At 38.7% G+C, this 20132-nt stretch overlaps 1 long non-coding RNA gene across 1 annotated transcript in view; it reads right to left on the bottom strand.

The window, feature by feature from the left end:
- Positions 1–1401: 1401 nt before the first annotated feature.
- Positions 1402–20132, bottom strand: part of LOC139686114 (uncharacterized) — a 61475-nt gene continuing 42744 nt past the window's right edge. Inside the window, exon 3 of the long non-coding RNA XR_011700299.1 lies at positions 1402–1426. This is a non-coding gene — a long non-coding RNA (uncharacterized lncRNA). The remainder of the gene's footprint in view (positions 1427–20132) is intronic.

The following is a 20132-nucleotide window of genomic DNA, read 5'->3' as shown; positions in this document are numbered from 1 at the left end:
CCTCCTTTACATTCCAGAAGGGCTTCGGAGGACTGCATGGGGCACGACTTTGTACGCCAGACCGCCAGGAGCAGGCAAGAGATAGCTTTCTGGTGGCTCAATCTGGCGGATGTCTTCCCATCAGTCCCACATCCGCGCATCTTGAGGATGCTGGCAGAGTTGGGCATCTCGGAAGGGATGGTGGATTTCATTGAGGACCTCCAGAGGAGCACTACGACCGACGTTGGGACGCCCACGGGTGTCACAGGTGAGATAGAAGTACGTACCTCCAGTCGCAGATCCTCTTTAATCTTGCCTAGAAGCCCGTACTTTACAGCCCTCTGACGAAGAAAGAGACGACGGCGTTCTCCGTGGACTGTGCGTCAATTTATGTGCTAACGCACGCGGTGACCTGGTCCTCATCGCAAGGAGAGCGGTGGCACAGCGAGGTCTCCTACACTCGGCGGGCGCGGCGGCAGCGTGCGAGTTGGATGTGGCATGGCACACCTTGCGGGAATCAACAGGCGGTGACAGTACCCTTTGACAGCCGCAAAGGGGCTCTCGCCCCTGCATGCCGGGCGACATCGTCCAGGTACGGCGCTCGTGGTTGGAAGGAAGCGAGTTCGGTGGGCCTTCAAGTTGCGGATCCAGCCGGATACATTGGTGGTGGTCACGGTGGGGAACGACGCTCTCCTGGACGGGCTCCAGATTCCAGAAACTCGCAGTTTCGCCGTGATTTGGTCTCTCCGGTCACCAGACTGTCGCGAGATATCTACATCAAGCAGATGACGGGGGTGCATTAGTGGGAAGACCAATTCTCAGCAGCGGTGGAGTAGAAGGCGGGAGTAAGGGGCATGTGGAGGGACGGTGGCGTTGGCCCACGGACCTGAGGGGATCCCAATCCAGGGAGAGGAGAAGGACCGCGCCGAGGAGGATGAATGAGCCCCGGAGTCCATCGGGAGCATACTCTGATGCGGTCCTCTCAACCCCCCTGAGGAAGGATGGTAGTTATTTGTGCTGCGGATAAGCGGAAGCAGTGTATCAGTGTGAAGCTTAGTGCATGAAACTGTAAATATGAAGTGAATAAGTTTGAAACTAAGAGTATAAAAGTGAAGTGATAGTGTGTAAGTGAGAACAAACACTGAATTCATTGTATTTCCCCAATTATGAAGTAAACGGAAAAACCTGGGCAGTGTACCCTGTGTCTCCTCTCGCTCATTGCTTTTAAAAAACCCCTTTTTATTTTATTTCCTATTGTTTCAGTTGGCAATTGCATTTATGTTTATGTTTTGAGAATGCAGTGGTACGGAGAAAGACCGTTGTTATTTTTTTTAAATTTAAATCGTCGGATGTCGACGACGGTCCCTTGGTTCCTGCATCACTTCCTCGTCAGGGCCGGCTGTTGCTGGCTTGGATGTGTTCCTCCTTCTCAGGTCCGGGTGCTGGGCTGGAAGAGGAGAGTTAAAGGAGGAAATAAGTAGTGGGGCGGAGTGCAATGGCTTTTGTGGCGGAAATTTGAAGTGCGTGTGTGTAGGGTGCTGTTTTGCCTTGACGAACAAACCTTTTTGGACATTTTAGAACATTATTCTTCCTTCTTTCTACCGCACATATTCAAAAGGATGCTGTTGCGGTAATTTGGTCAGAGAGGTGCTCACATTTGTGGGCATCCTTGTTGTATAATATTTCGACCCAGATGGGTCAATGTATTTTTATGTTTTACACAAAACGGCAAGAAACCTATATGATGAAATAATATGAGCCAATAAAGATTTGTTTTCGTTTATTCACCAAGATGGTTGAACTTTTTTTACCGTTATTACGCACAGGAAATAAATCCTCAGCGAGGAGTTCAGAACACCCCAACCCTGTCGACGCAGCTAGCTCGTGGAATTAACAGAAAATGAAATACTTGAAGATGTGCACTCTGAAATGGAAACAGCTTATGAAGAGGAATATAAAAACGCCAGAATTGATTAATGTATACATAATAAATGGATAACAGTTTAAAACTATAAGACTGAATGCGAGGAAACTCGGCTACTGATCGTTATCACAGTGCAAAATGTAAGCTATTGTTTGAAAAACCCGGTTTTGTTCAGTGTGAGAATAAAGTTCGCAAAGAAATGGCAGGATCAAAAAAACTGGATAAGAGATTATTTTTCATTGTTTTACTTAAAGAAAAAACAGCACTGGAGACTAGACAAATGTGGTAAATGGAGGAGAGATTAATAAATATTGTTATAAATGTTACCTTATCTGTACATAGTGTAGATTTGAATTTATGATATTACAAAAATTGTCCTCGCAATGAGAATCGGGTGAAGTATGTAGTATGTATGAAAGTTCCCATAAGATGCATGATTACTGCCGGTGATCGACCCGTGTTTCATCCGCTGTGAAATACACGCCATTGCGTGGTTGTGTGCATTGGGTTACAAATGAAGCTCCGCAGCTGATTAGGCTTCCAGGATGGGTTTCTCAAGCGGGGCAGTCATTTGAATTTGAAAAGTACAGGAAGGTTGCAAAGAGTAGCGGTTTAAGCCTCTAGGTTCCGAACCGCTGGTTGGAGGTTCGTTTTTATGGGAGAGTAATAAGGTAAAAACAGAACCGAGGTAGATAGAATGTATTATTGAGTACGCACGACGGGATTTGTTGGGGACCTTTCAACCAACCTCGATAATTTACTTTCTTTCCTTCCAAATTGTCTTAAACCATGAATTAAACATACAGCTTAGCGACATAGAGATTAAAAACATTGAATGATTATGTATCGAAGAGCGGAAATATAGGGTCCCCCCCTTTAATAGAGACTGCCCCACCCCTGGGAGGGGAAGCCGCCCCTCCTGGCAGCATGCCCCTCTGTGGGAGGGAGCCTGCCCTTTCGGGCGAACGCGCCCCCCCTGCCCTTCCCTGCCTTGAGTGCCCGTCATCATTCACGGCAGGCCCCCCAACTCCCTCTCTCCTCCTCGCGGAACAGTGATCGCCTCTTCGCAACTTTAAATCGAGCCATGTCCCCGTTATATTCGCCGACGTGGCAAAACGATGACGTCATGGATGCACACCTAAATGCGTTTAACTCCATGTATTTACTTTATTTCCCTCCAAAAGGTTTTAGTTTTTAAACTAAAGACACAATTAAAGGAATTGAGAGAGATAAAGAGAGCTAGAGAAAAGAATTATTATGCTTTAAAGAGCACAAATGAATGGTTCCACATTTTAATAAAGTCACCCCACCCCAAAGGGTGAAGAAGCCGCCTCTATAGGTAGCATACTCCACTGCGGATATCATACTGCCCCTGCGGATGAACCCCCCTTGCACCAGCTTCCTTCCCTTAAGGACACTCCATCATATACGACAGGCTACTATATCTCTCGGCCACTCCTTTTTCATTCAAACCAATTCACCTCATTCGTTTACTTCTTTCCTTCAAAACTGTCTGAAACTTTAAATGAAAGATAGTTTAGTGATATGGAGAGAGATAAAGAGAGTAAGAAGTTAGAATTATTATGTTTTAAAAAACGCAGATATAAGTTCCCAAATGCAACCTAAAATATTATTGACACGATTTATCGTAAACCCTTTTATAAGCTTTTGAGATATGCCCTCACCCTTAATGGTCCATTAAGACTAATGCCTTCAAAAAGAATCCCAGAAAGCCCAAAAAAAATTTGATCCATTACAAGTGAGGCTCAATCTGCTTGCCATAAATGCAAAAACATTAACATTTACTGGTTAAATATAAGGAATCAGAATAAATTATATTTTGTCTGACTGCACTAGGAGGAAAAGGTGCTTTGGGTCAAGGGCAGCCTGGTGTGTAAACAACCCCTACTACAAATCCTAATGGTGGCACGCAGTATGATAAGTTAACCTAAAGCTAATAAAAATCTAAACATGTACAGGTTGTGAATATGTCTCCTATCCCTCAAATCGATTCCTATTTTCTGCAATAATTTCATAAATTCTACCATTTTACTTTTATCTATCATCTTGTCAAAATCCACAAACATGGCAAATACATTCTAATAGTATTCAATGTTTCTTTTTGTTAGTGGCCTCTTCACTGCAATGGTATCACTCCTCCCTCTCCCTTTCCTGTACGTAAGCTGATCATTCCCCAACTATTCATTTTCCCTGCTACCTGTCCTTTTGCCGATGATGCTGAAAACCATTATAGTGTATCAAGTGTGTCATAAAGCTAATTGTTCTGTATTACCTATATATTTCTGCACTTCCCTTGAAATGTGGAATCAGAACTGATACTGATCTTACAAGGTCTTTTGGCCAAATTGCTGCAAAATTGCTCTCATAATTGCTGCAAAATAGTCCATAGAAACATTTCCTGCCATATTTTCCTAAACTCTTCAGCAGTTTAGCAGGAATGTTGTATAACCCCTCGGCCTTATTTGATTTCATCTCCCCATAATATTTCTCCATTGACATACCTGTACAAAGGTTGTTCTTCTTCCCGAGCCCCTGCCTCTATTTCTACTATCTCATGTTTTCCTGGACACCAACCATTAATGTCTTTGTAACCTGACATAATTAATTTGGGAGAATTTACCTGAGTTCAAAAAACATTTTATGAAATATATATTAGTTGGCCATCTCAGGTCCTCCCACTTTGCTTAATATTCTCCCTTCTTTTTTCATGGTGCCAATAACACAACATATGCCACCCTTTCCTGTGTGTAGAAAAATTAGGAAATTATATCCTGGAAAATGATTGAACTGTCTCAGCTGAAGAAATTCATTAAAAATATAACCACTAAGGCCAGATCTAAAATATAAGATAGCAACTCAGGCCAAAAAACCCTTCACATCCAAAGCAGACTAACAAAATTTGTGGGAATCAATAAAGATATAAAAAATCTCATACAATTTCATGTTGGTTGAAATATTTTGTAACACACAGGTAAACTTTTTGTTTCATTGGACTTTGGTCCACCTTCAATGTTTTAAACGTTTTCAATAGTAATTTTCCATGACGAAGACATTCTACCAAAATACTCTACAGGGGAGGGTTTTATCAAGTAATATATATTCTTAAATTATAATTGTTAAAATCATCATCTCACCCAACATCTTTATCTTGTTTTATCAGAATGAACAGCATATTTTATATAAGCCTCTTTCCTAGTTGATCCACAAAATAGCAACCCTAAAACTCAATAGAATCATCTACCACAAAATAATCTACACACCACTTACACATGCCAAATTCTTCATTTTACATATCTGATGGTAAACTTTAGGTAAACTGCAACACAGCTTATCAAAAGAATGCTTTCTGAACTCCAATGCTTGGTATTTTACACCGGGAAACCCCTAACTATATTATATTGAAAAACCTATGCACAAGGCTTGGGTTCCCACGGCTTGGGCATTGGATAGGTTCCCACGTAAATATAACACAAATGTTTACAAATTCAGTAACTGCATGTGTTTTACTACATGCCTTCTGTAACTGCACCCATGAGATGACAACAAGAAACTGTAAGAGAGGCTACAACAGTAATACTTAAAGTAGCCATCTGCTAAACGTGCATTACAATGCAAAAATTTCACAGAGTAAAAATTATCTCAGTCAAGGCAAATGATTTTTACATTTTGAAATTGTTACCTTAAAAGTAAAATCTTTTTATTTTCGACAGAATGCAAATACAATGTTTTCTTGTATTCCTTTGCCAATGAATATTTGATCAGAAAAAATGTTAAAACATAGGTTTATCACCATACAATCCGATGCCAAAGAATTTATATCTAATAAATCACATATGGGGACGGGGAGGTAGTTTATAAATTCTTCATTTTATCATTTAACATGAGATGAGCGATCGTTGAATGAACTTGAAAGGGTAATAATTAGGGTAGCTCTGGATAATGAATGGTATTATTACAAGAACCTTAACCAATAACTCAATATTGCCAATAGATTTGGCAATACACCATGGTTTATACAAGGATAATAACCTTAGAAGTTATTTACAGGAGCACAATATTTCAAAACTTCTTCTTTGCTTCAAATTAGGTACTTGCATCTCAGATACATATTAATTTATTATTTCAAATGATTATGAAATAGGTAGCTCAGTCTTATTAGCAACAAGTTTAAATGCCAGCACTCCTATTACTAATTTGCATTATTTACCCTAATTTGTGATGTTGGGATCCCATCTTCATGTGAAGGGATACCATCCTTATGGGATTAGATACCATCCACCTCAAGCTCTGTATTTACAAACATTATCTCAACATTTTCAACATTTCACATGCATAATTTGATAAAATCACTTTCATGTTACACTAGGCACTAATTGTAGCTCACAAATTTTTAAAAGCATTGTGGGAGGATCAGAGTAAAGGTAATATTTGTTGCTATTTTAATTTCCAGCATCCCTGTAAATATATATTTTGTTTTTCGGTTTCAGTGGGCCTGATTAAACCAGGCAAAGACAAATGAACTTAATTATATTTGGGGTGCTAAAGATTTAAGGTCTCTTTAAAATTCATACACACACCATGATGGTTATTTTTCAAGCTGATGGATAGGCATTAAGGTTACCATTATTATGATCAGTTGCTAAAATATTTTTAGGTTAACTATAGATTGGCTATATTATTATAAATAAATTGTGATGCCTTATGTATCATAATATTTCAATGAATAGTAGTAAAAGTGATAATGAAAATTCACATATTGTCTCTAGGGTGCCCTTATTCACATGCCCAATAATTATTAGCATGAAAAACCATATGAAAACACATAGAAGGAACTCAACTTTGATATCACAATCATTGTAGCTCAAAATTGCATAGGAAAACATGTCTTTCAGTCAGTCCTTAACAAAGGAAAATAATTCTTGAAAGATAAGATGAAATCAATAAACACCTCACCATATAGAAGGAGAGATACGGCACCACAATGCAGGTATGTTGCTGGTTCCATTGACGAAAAATACTATCCTTGGTAAGGAGTATATTTTTCAGTTAGAGTAAATGAATTTTATAACCTTTCAAAGTAATGATAATTTAAAGGACATTTCCAACAGCATAGCAGTAATGGAATCTGCTGAGCAGGAATTGGCATTGATTGAAAATAAATAATTGTGCAAATGACAGTATAAAATAAAGCCAACTCTACCAGAAAATACACATTGGAAAAAAATGATGGCAATATTTCTAAAAATACTTCAATTTTTCTCTGGGGGAAAAAATCTCCTTTTCTATCCTTGAGAAAAATCATGAGTAGCTATCGAAGTTTTTGTTTTTCATCAAAAGTGGAGTTGACAACAACTATTTTTTAAGCAAGTACTATTGTTTTTACTTGTTTTCTCAGGAGATGATTCACTGAATTATGAATAAAACATGTTTTTAATTAAGTGAAATATCATTTAATTATTTCTTTTTTATGCCAATTTGCCAAAACCAATGGTTGTGATCTGTCTTATTATTCCGTGTTTGAATATGCTGCAAGTTCCATTATTAAGTGTGAAATATAATGGAATTTTCATATAATGATTTTCAAATGAGAAATGTATGTAATTCAGAATGAATTCATGTCAATCACCCTATATCCAACATTATGTTATGCAACACAGCACAAGCACTAGCAACTTCAGATGATCAATGCAAAATTCTGTTCTTTAATCGGCATCTCAACCACGCTTTTATTACCCCAAATGTCCTTTACACTATACTTGTATTGAGGCAATCGCAAAAGTATCTTTGTTCAGGGGATATTTCGAGTGCATGGGGTATTTGGATTTGAAACTCGTGGCTCTAATCTATATCTCATAGCCTGAATCACCTACGAGGCAATGAGAAATGTTTTGTGAAGAAAGCTTGGTAGCTAAGTAGATATAAACACTAATTCTAAAACCTCAAAACAATATTGCTTTTGCTTTAAATTCACCCAAAAAATAAAATTGGATGTTGCCTCCTCATGTACTGTCATTTATGCCCTTTTGGGCTTAAGACCAATGCCAAACGAATTGGTCATGAACTGAGTCAGCCCATTCAAGTGTGTTATTCTTCTATATTCTGTAATAAAAAATCTGAAAGTATTGCTTTACAGTTAAATAAGCGAGTTTCTTCTTGCCGAGGCTTACCAATTGCGACAAGGATGTAATCAATTGTCTCAATCACTCCAGGAAACTAAATATCTGACAAAAACCTGTACAAAATTAGTTAATCTCATTTTTTCATCATTAAACTATTTAGAGATTTTTGTAAACATTCCTTCTCTCAAGTTTGACCATTTCTGGATTATATACAAGGATTTCACGTAGCCGAAAGCATAAATATACATACAGCAATGTCGCCAATTAAGGGAATAACCTCCAAGTAATAACATAGACATTTTTTTTAGAAAATAGTTGGGGCGCTTTCCATAATTATTTTGGTTTTGATACGATGTATTTAGTATTTTCCCGTGCCTTCTCAAAAGTTCAAACGGTGATTTTAAATGTATTTTTTTAAATTCGAGTGCAATTTCCTTTGATGCCATAAAACATTTGGAACCTCATCAATGGGTAACCGTCGTTCTTTGCTTTCGTGTTTTGTTTTGGAACAGGAATGTTTGTCGCCACATTTGATTTAGTTGAATCCAAGAAACACTTCCATTTAGTTTCAGGGCCAAGTTGTGCGTATTAGTAATAAAAGTTTTTAGGTTTTTCTTAAGATAGTCAGCAAATTCTTTGAGGGTACCCTTTCACGAAGGGATACTGCGTTCTTCTTTCGGTTGCCACAAACGGCGTTTTAATGTGCTATTATTTAGGGACAGGTTATGAAATAGCCTTATCGGATGTTGTTACCTTTCTTTGCTGTTCCCATTACTTTGTACATGGAGTTGGTGGTGACGTGTTGCCACATATGAAAAGCGGTTTCTCACCGCGGTATTATTTCAGCAGGCACAGGCATCCCATTATCACGCTCTTCGCGTTCCTGCGGTAGAGATGTGATACTTGGTTATCTAAGGCGCATATATCTGAATTGGAATCGGTTCTTCTGTAAAATTAGCACTCGTATATTATATTGGTTATTTCTAGATTTTGAACAGCAAACGCTCTCAATCTGGTCGTCAAAATTTTTCTGCGCATAGATTTTAAATTGTTTCTCGATGCTAATCAATTTCTCCTACTACCGTTATTTTTGCCCCGTCTCGTTCGAAATGCTGTAGTCTAAAGGGAGAACTTCAATGTTCTTAAAATCTCAGTTAGTCAGCTCTATTTACAAGATTATGTCAACATTTGCACTTCATAATTAATGCTAATTTCCAACTTCTTTGATTTTACTACCAAGAAAAAGTATATTATATATTTAAAACAAAGTCGTAAATCGTGTTAGTTACACCATTTATAACTCAAGAACGGCGGTACCGATTTTTATGATATTTGGCTTGTTGGATTCGTCTCGGCCCAGAATAGCAGAATAACCATTAAAATATCGTTATAGTTCACGGAAGAAAAATTAATCTTGATCTTAGGGGTATTTTTGTAAGATCTGGTAATACTGCAACAACTGTCAAGTAGGTCAAAACAACAAACTAAATGATTTGTTTTGCTTTTACTAATTTAATGACTGAGCTTTTTAGCAATATTAAAAACATTTTAATACATCGACAATTCAACTCGAGTAAATTCGAGCTAAGCCCAGCTCAAGTTGACACGTCACTACCGTGTTTCTAAACAAATCACAGACAACAAACAAGCATTTAGGTTACGGGTAATTTATTTGCTTTATATTATTATGCCACGACACAGAAGATTTAATGTTTCCCTATAAGGAAATCAGGAATCGGAACATCGCGAATCAATCCACCGTGAAACAACAACGAGGAAATCTGCGCGCGATCCAATACGGCATTAATCCAACCTCAACTGTGTACCTGTATGTGCTGGTAGTTAATGGCAAGCATCTTGCATCGCATTTTATTTTAGCATATTATAAATCAGGTCTAAAGAGCAAAGGATAAAATTTCTCTTTAATCTTTTCATCACGTTTAGAAACGTTCATCTAATAAATGCTACTGTTTTTTAGGTTGTCCACATACTCCCAGCGTAAGGTCCATCCAGGAGAGTTTGTGAATGAGTCTAACGCCTACGTATTTAATCGAGTCGGTACATTTAATTTCGGCGTTTCTGACGGATTGTGCTTTCGGGAGGGAATTGCTCTTTTTCCAAAAACTTATCACCATGAACTTGTTAAGTTTAATTCTAATTTCCATGGGTCTCACAATGGATTTGTAACCATGATGCTATCTATTAAAGCTGCCTTCTCCTCAAAATTACGAATATTTTTGCAAACGAATGTACCGTCGGAGAATTATCGTATCTCTCATGTATTATTAATAGCGGAAATTATGTCCATAACGTAAAAAAATTATTGAAATAAGTCCGATGGCACGTCCCTGGGTAGCACCTTAAGTGACTATTGCTGCGTTAGAGCAAATATGAAATATGACTAACCTTTCTACTGGACCATTCATATAGTCTATAATCCAGCCCAGGTTTTTGTAATGAATGACATAGGATTCTATACTTGTGAGTAGTTTACTGAATAATATACTGTCGAAAGCCTTTTTAATATCTAGAAAAACCGCATCCACTGGAACATTGCTCTGTCCCGAACTAAGGAAATCTAAAAAGAAAGCGCAAGTTGCGTCTCGTAATGTATTACCCTTTCAAAAACCGCGCTAATTTTCATCAAAAACCCTTGACGGCTCAAGGGTCTCACTATCGAACTAGCCCGTTTATTTTCAATGACCTTGCATGATAGGGATGTGAGGGAATTAGATCTCTAATTTCTCGGTTCCTATTTGTCTTAATTCTTAAATATAGGTGTTCGATTAGCCGTTTTTCAATCATTGGGAACCTTGTGGTTTACAAGCCATTTCTTTAATATGATTTCTAGATACGGTTCCGTTACCGACGAGAGGTGCTCAATTATCTATCAAACCTTGAGTGGCTATTTGAGTGGATCTGGTGAATTTATTAGGCTTACAATTTTCAGAAAATGTTTTATTCTATTATATGAGATATTAATTTTGGGCATTGGCTGGCTACTCGAGACATTTGGTGAAACATTGGAGAAGACGTCTTGAAAGAACTGATTTAAAAAGGTCGCCATTTTCAAACCTCCAGTTACCATTAAACGTGCCACGAACGTACCTATGGCCGTAAAGCAATGGGAAAAACGATATGACCAAGACCGTAAACTTGATTGGCTGTAGGTTTGTTTTGGGATGAAAATGAAAACAATGCCACAGCTCATGGGACATTGAAAATCACACAATTAATCATTCGGTAGCAGTAGTAGTATTTTGGGGGAGGCGACCGATAGCTGAGGTCATTTGCGCCATAGGGGATGGATTGGAAAGAGTGAAGGGTGGAGAGAAACCCAGCGTCGGCATTAGCCTACTATATACGAAAGGGTTCGGGAAATAAAATCCCACTGACGGGCGGCGCACTCAAAGTGCTCTCCACAAAGCACCTCAAGTAGGGATCGGGATATCACTGAAAAATATCTACCACCTTCGGGATTCGAACCCGGGCCATATTTTACCTCTTATCATTAGAGATCAAAATTAGTATGACAGCAATCGTGTGGATGATAATTAGATTGGTATTGTATATAATTGTCAATATCCTACATGCTTCCCCCATCATGTTATTCTTTTTATTTTACAGACCCACCTTTTAACAGTTCTACGGCATGATTTGAATCTACGTATCCTGTTATTGAATGAAACAGTTTCTGGCGTCACTTTCTTCATATTGAAATTGAATTTAAAATACTTCGCCTTTCCACATAAATCACTTTTATTACTACCTAGGTTTCGTTATGGTATAACATCATCAGGTAAAAATACAAGTCAAACACAGTATATATAGTTCTGGACGGAGTGGAAGAAGAGGGAGGGAGGAAAGCAAGGATTGGTTGAGGTAGGAAGAGGGGGCGGAGGAGGAGGAGGAATGGTAACATTGAAAAATTAGCAGGCTGGGAGAGGGAATTAATGCATTGTTGAAAATATAAAATAACAGAAATAGACATCGTTGAAAAATACATTGAGAAAAAAAATTATACAAATATTGTTGGAGAGAGAAAAAAAAAAATATATATATATATACATTTTCTTGGCGTCGATTAGTTGGCAGAGGAGTGGGGGAATGGGTATTGCGAACGGCACTGGGTAATTAGGTGATTAAGTAGCAGGCTGGGAGGAGTTAATTCATTGTTGAAAAAGCTTAGCTTGGTGTCAGTTTAATTGGCAGATGGGCGAGGAAAATACAATAACGGGGAACGCGAAGGGTAAAGAAATTCGTTGGTCAAAACCTCTCCTCCGTAATCCATGTGCTGAAGTATTTCTAACTGCTCCAGTACATCGAGGCGGTGGCCTTTCTTCTCAAAGTGCAGGATTTCGGGGATGAAATCACTGCTGTGACCACAGTCTCTCAGATGTTTGGCGAAGAGTGACGTGGAGATGTTTTTTCTAAAGCATGCTCGGTGCTCCTTTATTCTCGTCTCAAATCTCCTTCCCGTCTGGCCTATGTAAATCCGGTTACAGTCTTTGCAGAGGAGTTTGTACACCCCACTCTTGTGTATAGGTTTTACTTGGTCCTTCGTGTGGCATAACAGGTTGATTAATTTAGATTTATTGTAGAAGGCCGGTCTCACCTTTTCTTTCGGGAGGATTCTTTGAACTTTAAATGACAAGTGGCCAAGAAAAGGAAATCTCCGCCACTGTGGCTAAAAAATACAAAAGACTATAAAGCCTTGCTGACAATCAAAGACACAATTTCGAAAGAAGACCTTATTGTTTCCAAGGCAGACAAAGGTAACGTAGTAGTTGTCCTGGATAGAAGTGACTACGTAAAGAAGTGAGAAGATTTCATCTTGAAAAACAAAGCAATAGTGTTAACTAAGGACCCCACACCCGAATATCAAGAAGTGTGCAAAGCTTCCATCAACTCCTGTGAAGTGATAATAAGCCCCCGGGAGAAACGCAACCTAATACAAATGAATCCATCAGTGCCCAGATTTTTTGGTCTGCCAAAAATCCACAAAATCAGTGTAAACAATCTGTGTAGCAGTGTTCCTATTCGGCCTGTGATTTCCAATGTTTTAGCCCCAAATCACTTATGGGCAAATAAGTTAAACGTCTTATTCAAAGCTTTTTCCAAATTTTCCCCGAAATTTGGAATAAAAAATTCACAAGAACTGGTGGATGTGTTGTCTAAAGAAATAGTAACCCCCAAGTGCATAATGGTATCGTTTGATGTTACAAATTTACTCCCCAGTGTTCCAAGATCAGAAGCCCTAAATCTTGCAGCAGTTACCCCTGTTAAAGCAAGTGTTCCAACCCCTGTAATTTTTAAATTGTGTTCTTCCTTAAAGGTGTGTGTAGAACAAAACAGTTTTGTGTTTAACGGCAAAATTTACCAACAACAAGACGGCTTTTCTATAGGCTCTCCGCTTTCCCCGCTACTAGCAGACATTTACCTGGACAATTTTGAGCAACTATTGTTGTCCTCAGAGAATCCCCTCTTAAAGAATATCCTTTGCTGGTATCGATATGAAGATGATGTTTAATGAGTCTGGACGGGTTCTGACAGACAATTGGACAGCTTTTTAAATTTCCTTAATTCTAGAGATAAACATATAAAATTTACAAAGGAATTAGAAGCAGATAGATCCCTCAACTTTCTAGATTTAACTATTAAAATTAAAAACAATAGGTTTGATTTTTCCATTTTCAGGAAGAAGTGTTATACAGACGAAGTCATTCACCATAATTCTAGGCACTGCTTCTCTAAAAAATTATCAGCTTTCCACGCCATGGTACACAGAGCATGTTTTATCCCCATGTCTAAAGAGACCACTCTGAAAGAACTCAGCATCATAAAACAGATTGCGGTGAACAATGGGTATAGAGAAGGGTTAATTGATAAACCCTACACAAGAAACTATCCCGTTTATCCATTTCCTACCTTAGGTTCGGCACATGTCGTTCTTCTCTGAAGAGGCATGCTTGACAGGCGAAGCTCGTGGTGTCAGGCTTACTCTGGACACGTTCGTATTTCCTGTCACTAATCACCTTCTTGAGTGTGATTGACAGGTTCCCCGGCATAGGAAAATTACTTACAAACCTTGAGTATGTGAGTAAGTTCATAAAGGTCACTATTTCCGAAAACATCTGAGAGTGGGTGTTTTTTTTTATTTTTTCATTTCTGTGTGTGATTTCTAGCTAACTAGCATAATAACGAGGGTCACTGTTTTTCCTAAACACACCCGATTGATTGGGTAGGGTTCAGTCCCTTTTCTTATTCATTTATTTTTGCTTTGTTTGTATGATTGACGGGTTACTGGCATTGGAAAAATCGTTGTAAACCCTGAGTGTGTTTGAGAATGGGATCAACAAAGGTTACTCTTTTTCTTGAACACGACCGAGAGATTAGGTGGACGTATGCCTGATTATTTATTCATTTTTTGCATTTTTTGTATGATTGAAGGGTCAATGGCATATGGGAATTTCTTCTAAACACTGAATGTGTGTTTGAATGCGATTCAAGACGATCACTGCTTTTTTCTGAGCACCCTCGAGTGATTGTGTAATTTTCAATTTCCCCTAAGTTTACACCTTATTTTTATTTACCGCCAAAACAAACTCAGTGCCAATCAAGTTCAAGGCCTTGGTTATTTCGTTTTCCTTCTTGTTAAACTTTCGCTAATACCGCTTTTAGATGAATTAGAGCAGACCTATAGCTTCGAAACTGTGTAATATCCGGCCAAAATGTTTATGAATTCATTCACAAATTTTCTGAAAGATTTAACGAATCATGAGTAATATCGGCCCTAATTGGTGAAGTGACAAGTTGATCAATGTAGTTCATCTTAATGGTGTGTAATAGCGACTCGTAGGTATCTTTGTCTTTTCTCTCCGATTAAAAACGATATTTGCCTCAATCTACAAGTGAGACATCAAAATCTCCACCGTTTGTTAACTACTAAAGTTGCGAACATCATTTCATCGCCAACCAAATACTACCTTGATCAAAAAGTTCCCGGAATAACCACCGTGTGGCGCTCCCATCGTTCCGATTTGAGTTCTGTTTTTTTTGTTAAATTGGTACATCTGTTGTTGATATTCCCTTTAAATCTTAGTGTCATAACTTGACATTTGCAAAAGTTACGTAGCCAAGAGTACATCTATCTCTGTGTGTGTTGGCGATTTTTTACAATTGCAGAAATGGATTTAAATTTGCAACAACGAACTTGTATTAAATTTTGCGTAAAAAACGGATTTAGTGGCGCACGGACGTTGGAAATGTTGGAAAAGTGTTTCGGCAACGATTCTCTAAAAAAAACGGTCGTTTACCAGTGGCACGAGCGGTTCAGAAGTGGTCGTGAGTCAATCGAAGATGATGAACGCAGTGGCAGACCATCGACATCGAAAGTCGGTGAAAAAATTGATTAAGTAAAAGAAATGTTGGTCAATAACCGCAAATTAACCATCAGAGAAATAGCGGAGGACTTGAACATTGCCTATGGATCCGCCCAAGACATTGTGGTTAATGATTTGGGTTTCCGTCGTGTAGCAGCAAAGTTGGTGCCAAAAGACCTCAATTTCATGCAAAAAAGAGACCGTGTTGACGTCGCAAAAGACATGATTTGCGAGGCTGAATCCGATCCCACATTCATCAAAAGGATCATTACTGGAGACGAGACGTGGGTTTATGAGTACGACACGCAATCCAGACATCAGGCAAGTGAATGGCGTTCACCAAATGAGCCGAGACCAAAAAAACCACGTCGTTTTCAGTCAAAAAAGAAGGCAATGCTGACGGTTTTCATGGATTACAACGGTGTAGTGCATCATGAATTTTTGCCAGAAGGCCAGACAGTAAACAAAGAGTATTATTTGGGCGTTATGAGACGTTTGCGTGAAGCAATTCGCCGAAAGAGACCAGAAATGTGGGCAGAAAACTCGTGGATTTTGCACCATGATAACGCACCGTCGCACAGTGCTATCATTATTCGTAATTTTTTGACGAAAAATGCAACAAATACCATCCAACAGCCACCGAATTCACCTGATTTGGCTCCCTGTGACTTCTTTCTGTTCAATCGAGTTAAAAAACCATTACGGGGAACGCGTTTTAGCAGCCGAGAGGAAGTAATGGAAAAATCGCAGGAAGCACTGATGGACATACCGAAAACCGAATATAAAAAATGTTTCGAGGATTGGATCAAGCGCTGGCATAAGTGTGTTGCAGTCGATGGGGATTACTTTGAAGGGGACAATATAGATTTAGATGAATAAACTTGTATTTTTAATTTTCTGAATAAATTCCGGGAAATTTTTGATCAAGGTAGTATTGCCAAGCTTATCTTGAGGTACTTTTGAAGACCAGCTTTTCGGAAGCAGTTCAGTTATGTTTGCGTTGTTTGAACCCACGCCTCTAATTATAATGAACGGAATGCGAGAGAGCATGTAAAGCCGTAATTTCTTCTACATTCCAAGACCTAAATGCTGAACATAATGTGAAGGAAATATCATAATTAGTGACGGCTGTACAGTATGTACCGTGGCAAAATGCATGGATTGCTAAATGTTTATTTTCATGTCCTTCCTCTCCGCCTTCCGTTCAACCAAATTTAATAGGCGCGTTACTTTCACATTCCTATAGCAATGTTTCTTGGCCCTCTTGATTCCCATAAAATGAAAAAGTGGAGATTTTATATTGGTATTGGGTAATAGGAATTCAACTCGAACTTTTATAAGGAAGCCTAATTCTTTTGATTTTGTAAGGCCGCAATCAATGAATAAAATAATGGTGTGACTCTAAGCCTCATCTGCTTACCATGCTTCTAAGGCAACTGTGCAGTGCGAGGTACATCGGGCAGAGTGGTCGAGCGGTGCGGACAAGAGCGGAGGAACACAAGAGGTGCTACAAGAAGTGTAACCTAGCCCAATCCCACTTTGCCAAACACCTGTGGGAGGAAAATCACACCAGTGATTTCATCCCCAAAATTCTACATCGTGAAGAAAAAGGGAGGAGGATGGACAAGAAGGAAGAGTTGGAGATCCGGAGAACAATGAAGAAACATCCTTTACTCAATGACATTCTGTTTGAAAACGTATCACCTCTCCTGGAAGCCTCCCTAGCAATAACAGAAAAACAGAACCTCTAACCCCTTCCCCCTAACTCCCATTGACTCCTAACCCGTACCTTTATCCCCATTAGCCATTGACTCAAATTATACCGACCAATGAAATTTTCCCCTTTCTTAACCCACCTTCCAATCCCCCCACTCACTAACGCTTTTCCTGGTGTTTCCTGCCCTCTCCCACATTCTTTCGTACCTACCCCCGTACTCCCCTCCCCGCCCCCTCTTCCCACAACTCCCCCACCCTTTCCAGAAGAGGGTATATATACAATGATTGTGACTTTAAACTTTGTACCTGAGGATGACGCCGTAGCGTCGAAACTAGTCGTACCTGTAATAAAGTGGTGGATTGGAACAAAGTGTTTCTTTTTCATTTATTAAAATGAACTTCCACAAAGTTGAGGCTGAAACTATTGAACTTACCACATATTTATTCACTTAGTGATAGTTTTTCACCATTATAATTGTTTTAAGCTAGTGGAACCAGTGAAGCTGACGCACACATTTCCAATGTTATAGTCTTTGTGCGTGCAATGCTAATGGCGTTAACTTATACAATTTAAGTGAGTCATCATAGGAGAATATGCAAATATCCAATTACTAAAAGGATCATAGCAAGGCAATTATTAACCATAAGGCGTTTAGTAAATTTTGAAATGAATTTTATCCTGTAGAACGAAGAGTAATTGCTAAGATGAGGTCATCAAGTAAAGAAGAGCGGATATTACTGAAACAATCCGCCAGGATGAAAGTGATCTTATCCTAATGCTTAATTAAAAATTGGAAATTTTTTATTACTCATAATATTCCATTATATAGCACCTGAAACGACTCTTTTTATTTTTTTATTGTATCCAATTGCGGCATCTTAACGGAAGGCGGAGAATTGTTTGAAGACAGAAGTTAGGTAGGTGAATTCGTTGAGATACCTAACCGGCAACAGCGCAGACATCCAGAAAGATAGATGGTCCCCTTACCCAGAGTATAGCACAGCGGGATTCATCTTTTCTCACCCACTCATATTGAGAGAGGTATCCATATATTTTCCTTACGTCTATGGCGGTGTTGTTCCAACGCTTCTGTCGCATACCTAATTAAACTTGATACTGAGGCTCGAGTGGTATCAGTTCATTGGCTCCGAAAACTTGCCCGCGATAACTCTGGGCGGCAGATTTAGTTGATGTACTTTTCATGGCACTCGGAAGGGAAATTTCCCCAGACTATGCGAGAGAAGGAGATCACCGTCTCTTTCAGTTTCCCAATCCTCTGAGCTCCTTGAATGAGAACTAATTAGCACACAACATAAGAGAAGGGTTCGGGGAGAGGAGGAGGAGATGGGCAAAGAAGCTTACAGGTCCCAAAGAAATCACCTATGGTTTCTAACAAAGCTTAATTCGAAAATGAAGGAAATACTGGATAATGCAGTTTAGAAAATAAATACTATAAGCATATGCTTTTTTCTGAACCCATCTTCTCAGTATTTGTAATTTAGAGCTGGCAGGAAATTTCTCATATGCGGTGAGAAAATTTCCCGTGTATTTTCTGTAGGGACTAGAACCTAATGGCATAGCTGGGTAAGTTCTTCCCTGAACGGGAAGACCACGAACGGAGGGAGCAGAACGTAGATTTAGTAAGTGCAGATCTGAATAAAGCAATTTAGTTTCATGTGCTCCTAAACAGTCATAACGTTCACTGTAACCTCAAAATTAACATTAAGACTATAAGGGATCATTGATTTACGTCATACCGACGGGAAATATATGTATGGCCGTCGATTTGCAATGTTCCTTTTTGAAAAGCCCTTGTGGTGAGTTAACAGCGAAATTAAAAGCATGTTTTTATGTGATATTAGCTATGTGCTGCGCGTAAGTGGAAATGTCATTGTGTAAGAGGAGAGGAGGAAACTTATTTGAAATAGATTCGGGAAAGAGTTAGCCGCAGTGATGTCTATTTTCTGGGGTTCTATGATGAATAAAGGTTTCCAAGTATAAAGCTGCTTATTTTTCTAAGTTTGAATTCAATCCTAAGTAATGGGTAGTATTTTTTCACCGAATAGGTTTGCGCTTATTGCTCGAAGGTTTATCCTCACACTACCGACCCCTGAGGCATGGGCTGATTTTAGAAAATATTTTGGAGCGATACTATTTCGTTTATTGGCCAACAAAGAGGTCAGTGCCACTCGTCAATCTATCAAATATTACATAACTGTCTTAGTTTTGTTGTAACTGAGGCAACTCTTACATCATTATTTATTTTCAACTGTTTTAATGATGCTATTTACAATATTAGCGAACACTGAAATCACCATGTCAACAATAATTTTAATAATTACTTTAAATATTTGTTTCTTCATCCCCCTGTAAAGAAGATCGCATTATAATAGTTAAGGGGCTACATACTACTTGTAACCCGGAAGAATTTGGTACCCAAAATGTTTTTGATAAATACTGGTATTAACTAATCACCGTATTTCCTGGCCCATAAAATAAATCTGCTTTTAAGACCCCTCCTCATTTTTCTGGTAAGAATTAAAAAAAAAATACTTGAATACGGCAGACGAAGATATGGGTATTTCATGTTAACACTTGATACGAAGAAACTTGCATTGTTACATTAAAAAATAATTAGTTATGCATATGTCTACGTTTATTCATCGCAGAATCCTAAAAATGGGATTTCTCTGTTACCAAATAATTTCCGCAGTTATTTTCACTCAAGGTAGTACCTTTCCTTTTACACAATGAAATATTTACTTACGCGTAGAACATTGATAATATCACGTTAAATAAATTATGGAAGCACAACCATTTACTCTGAGGTCCATTACACGGCGGAAGCGGCGAGTGAGGTAGCGGATAGGATACTCGACCACTGTAGGCCTTTTTTAGGATAGAGGGCAGGTCACTTAGTGGGTCAGTAACATCTGGGGATAGCGCGTATAATATTATTAATAAAAATATAAAAGTCACCGAAAACACTG

The sequence above is a fragment of the Hetaerina americana genome, unplaced genomic scaffold (assembly GCF_022747635.1).
Source record: "Hetaerina americana unplaced genomic scaffold, ioHetAmer1.1.p SCAF_13, whole genome shotgun sequence".
NCBI classification, from domain to species: domain Eukaryota; kingdom Metazoa; phylum Arthropoda; class Insecta; order Odonata; family Calopterygidae; genus Hetaerina; species Hetaerina americana.
The sequence above is the reverse complement of the archived record's forward strand: the minus strand, read 5'-3'. Positions and strand labels throughout refer to the sequence as shown.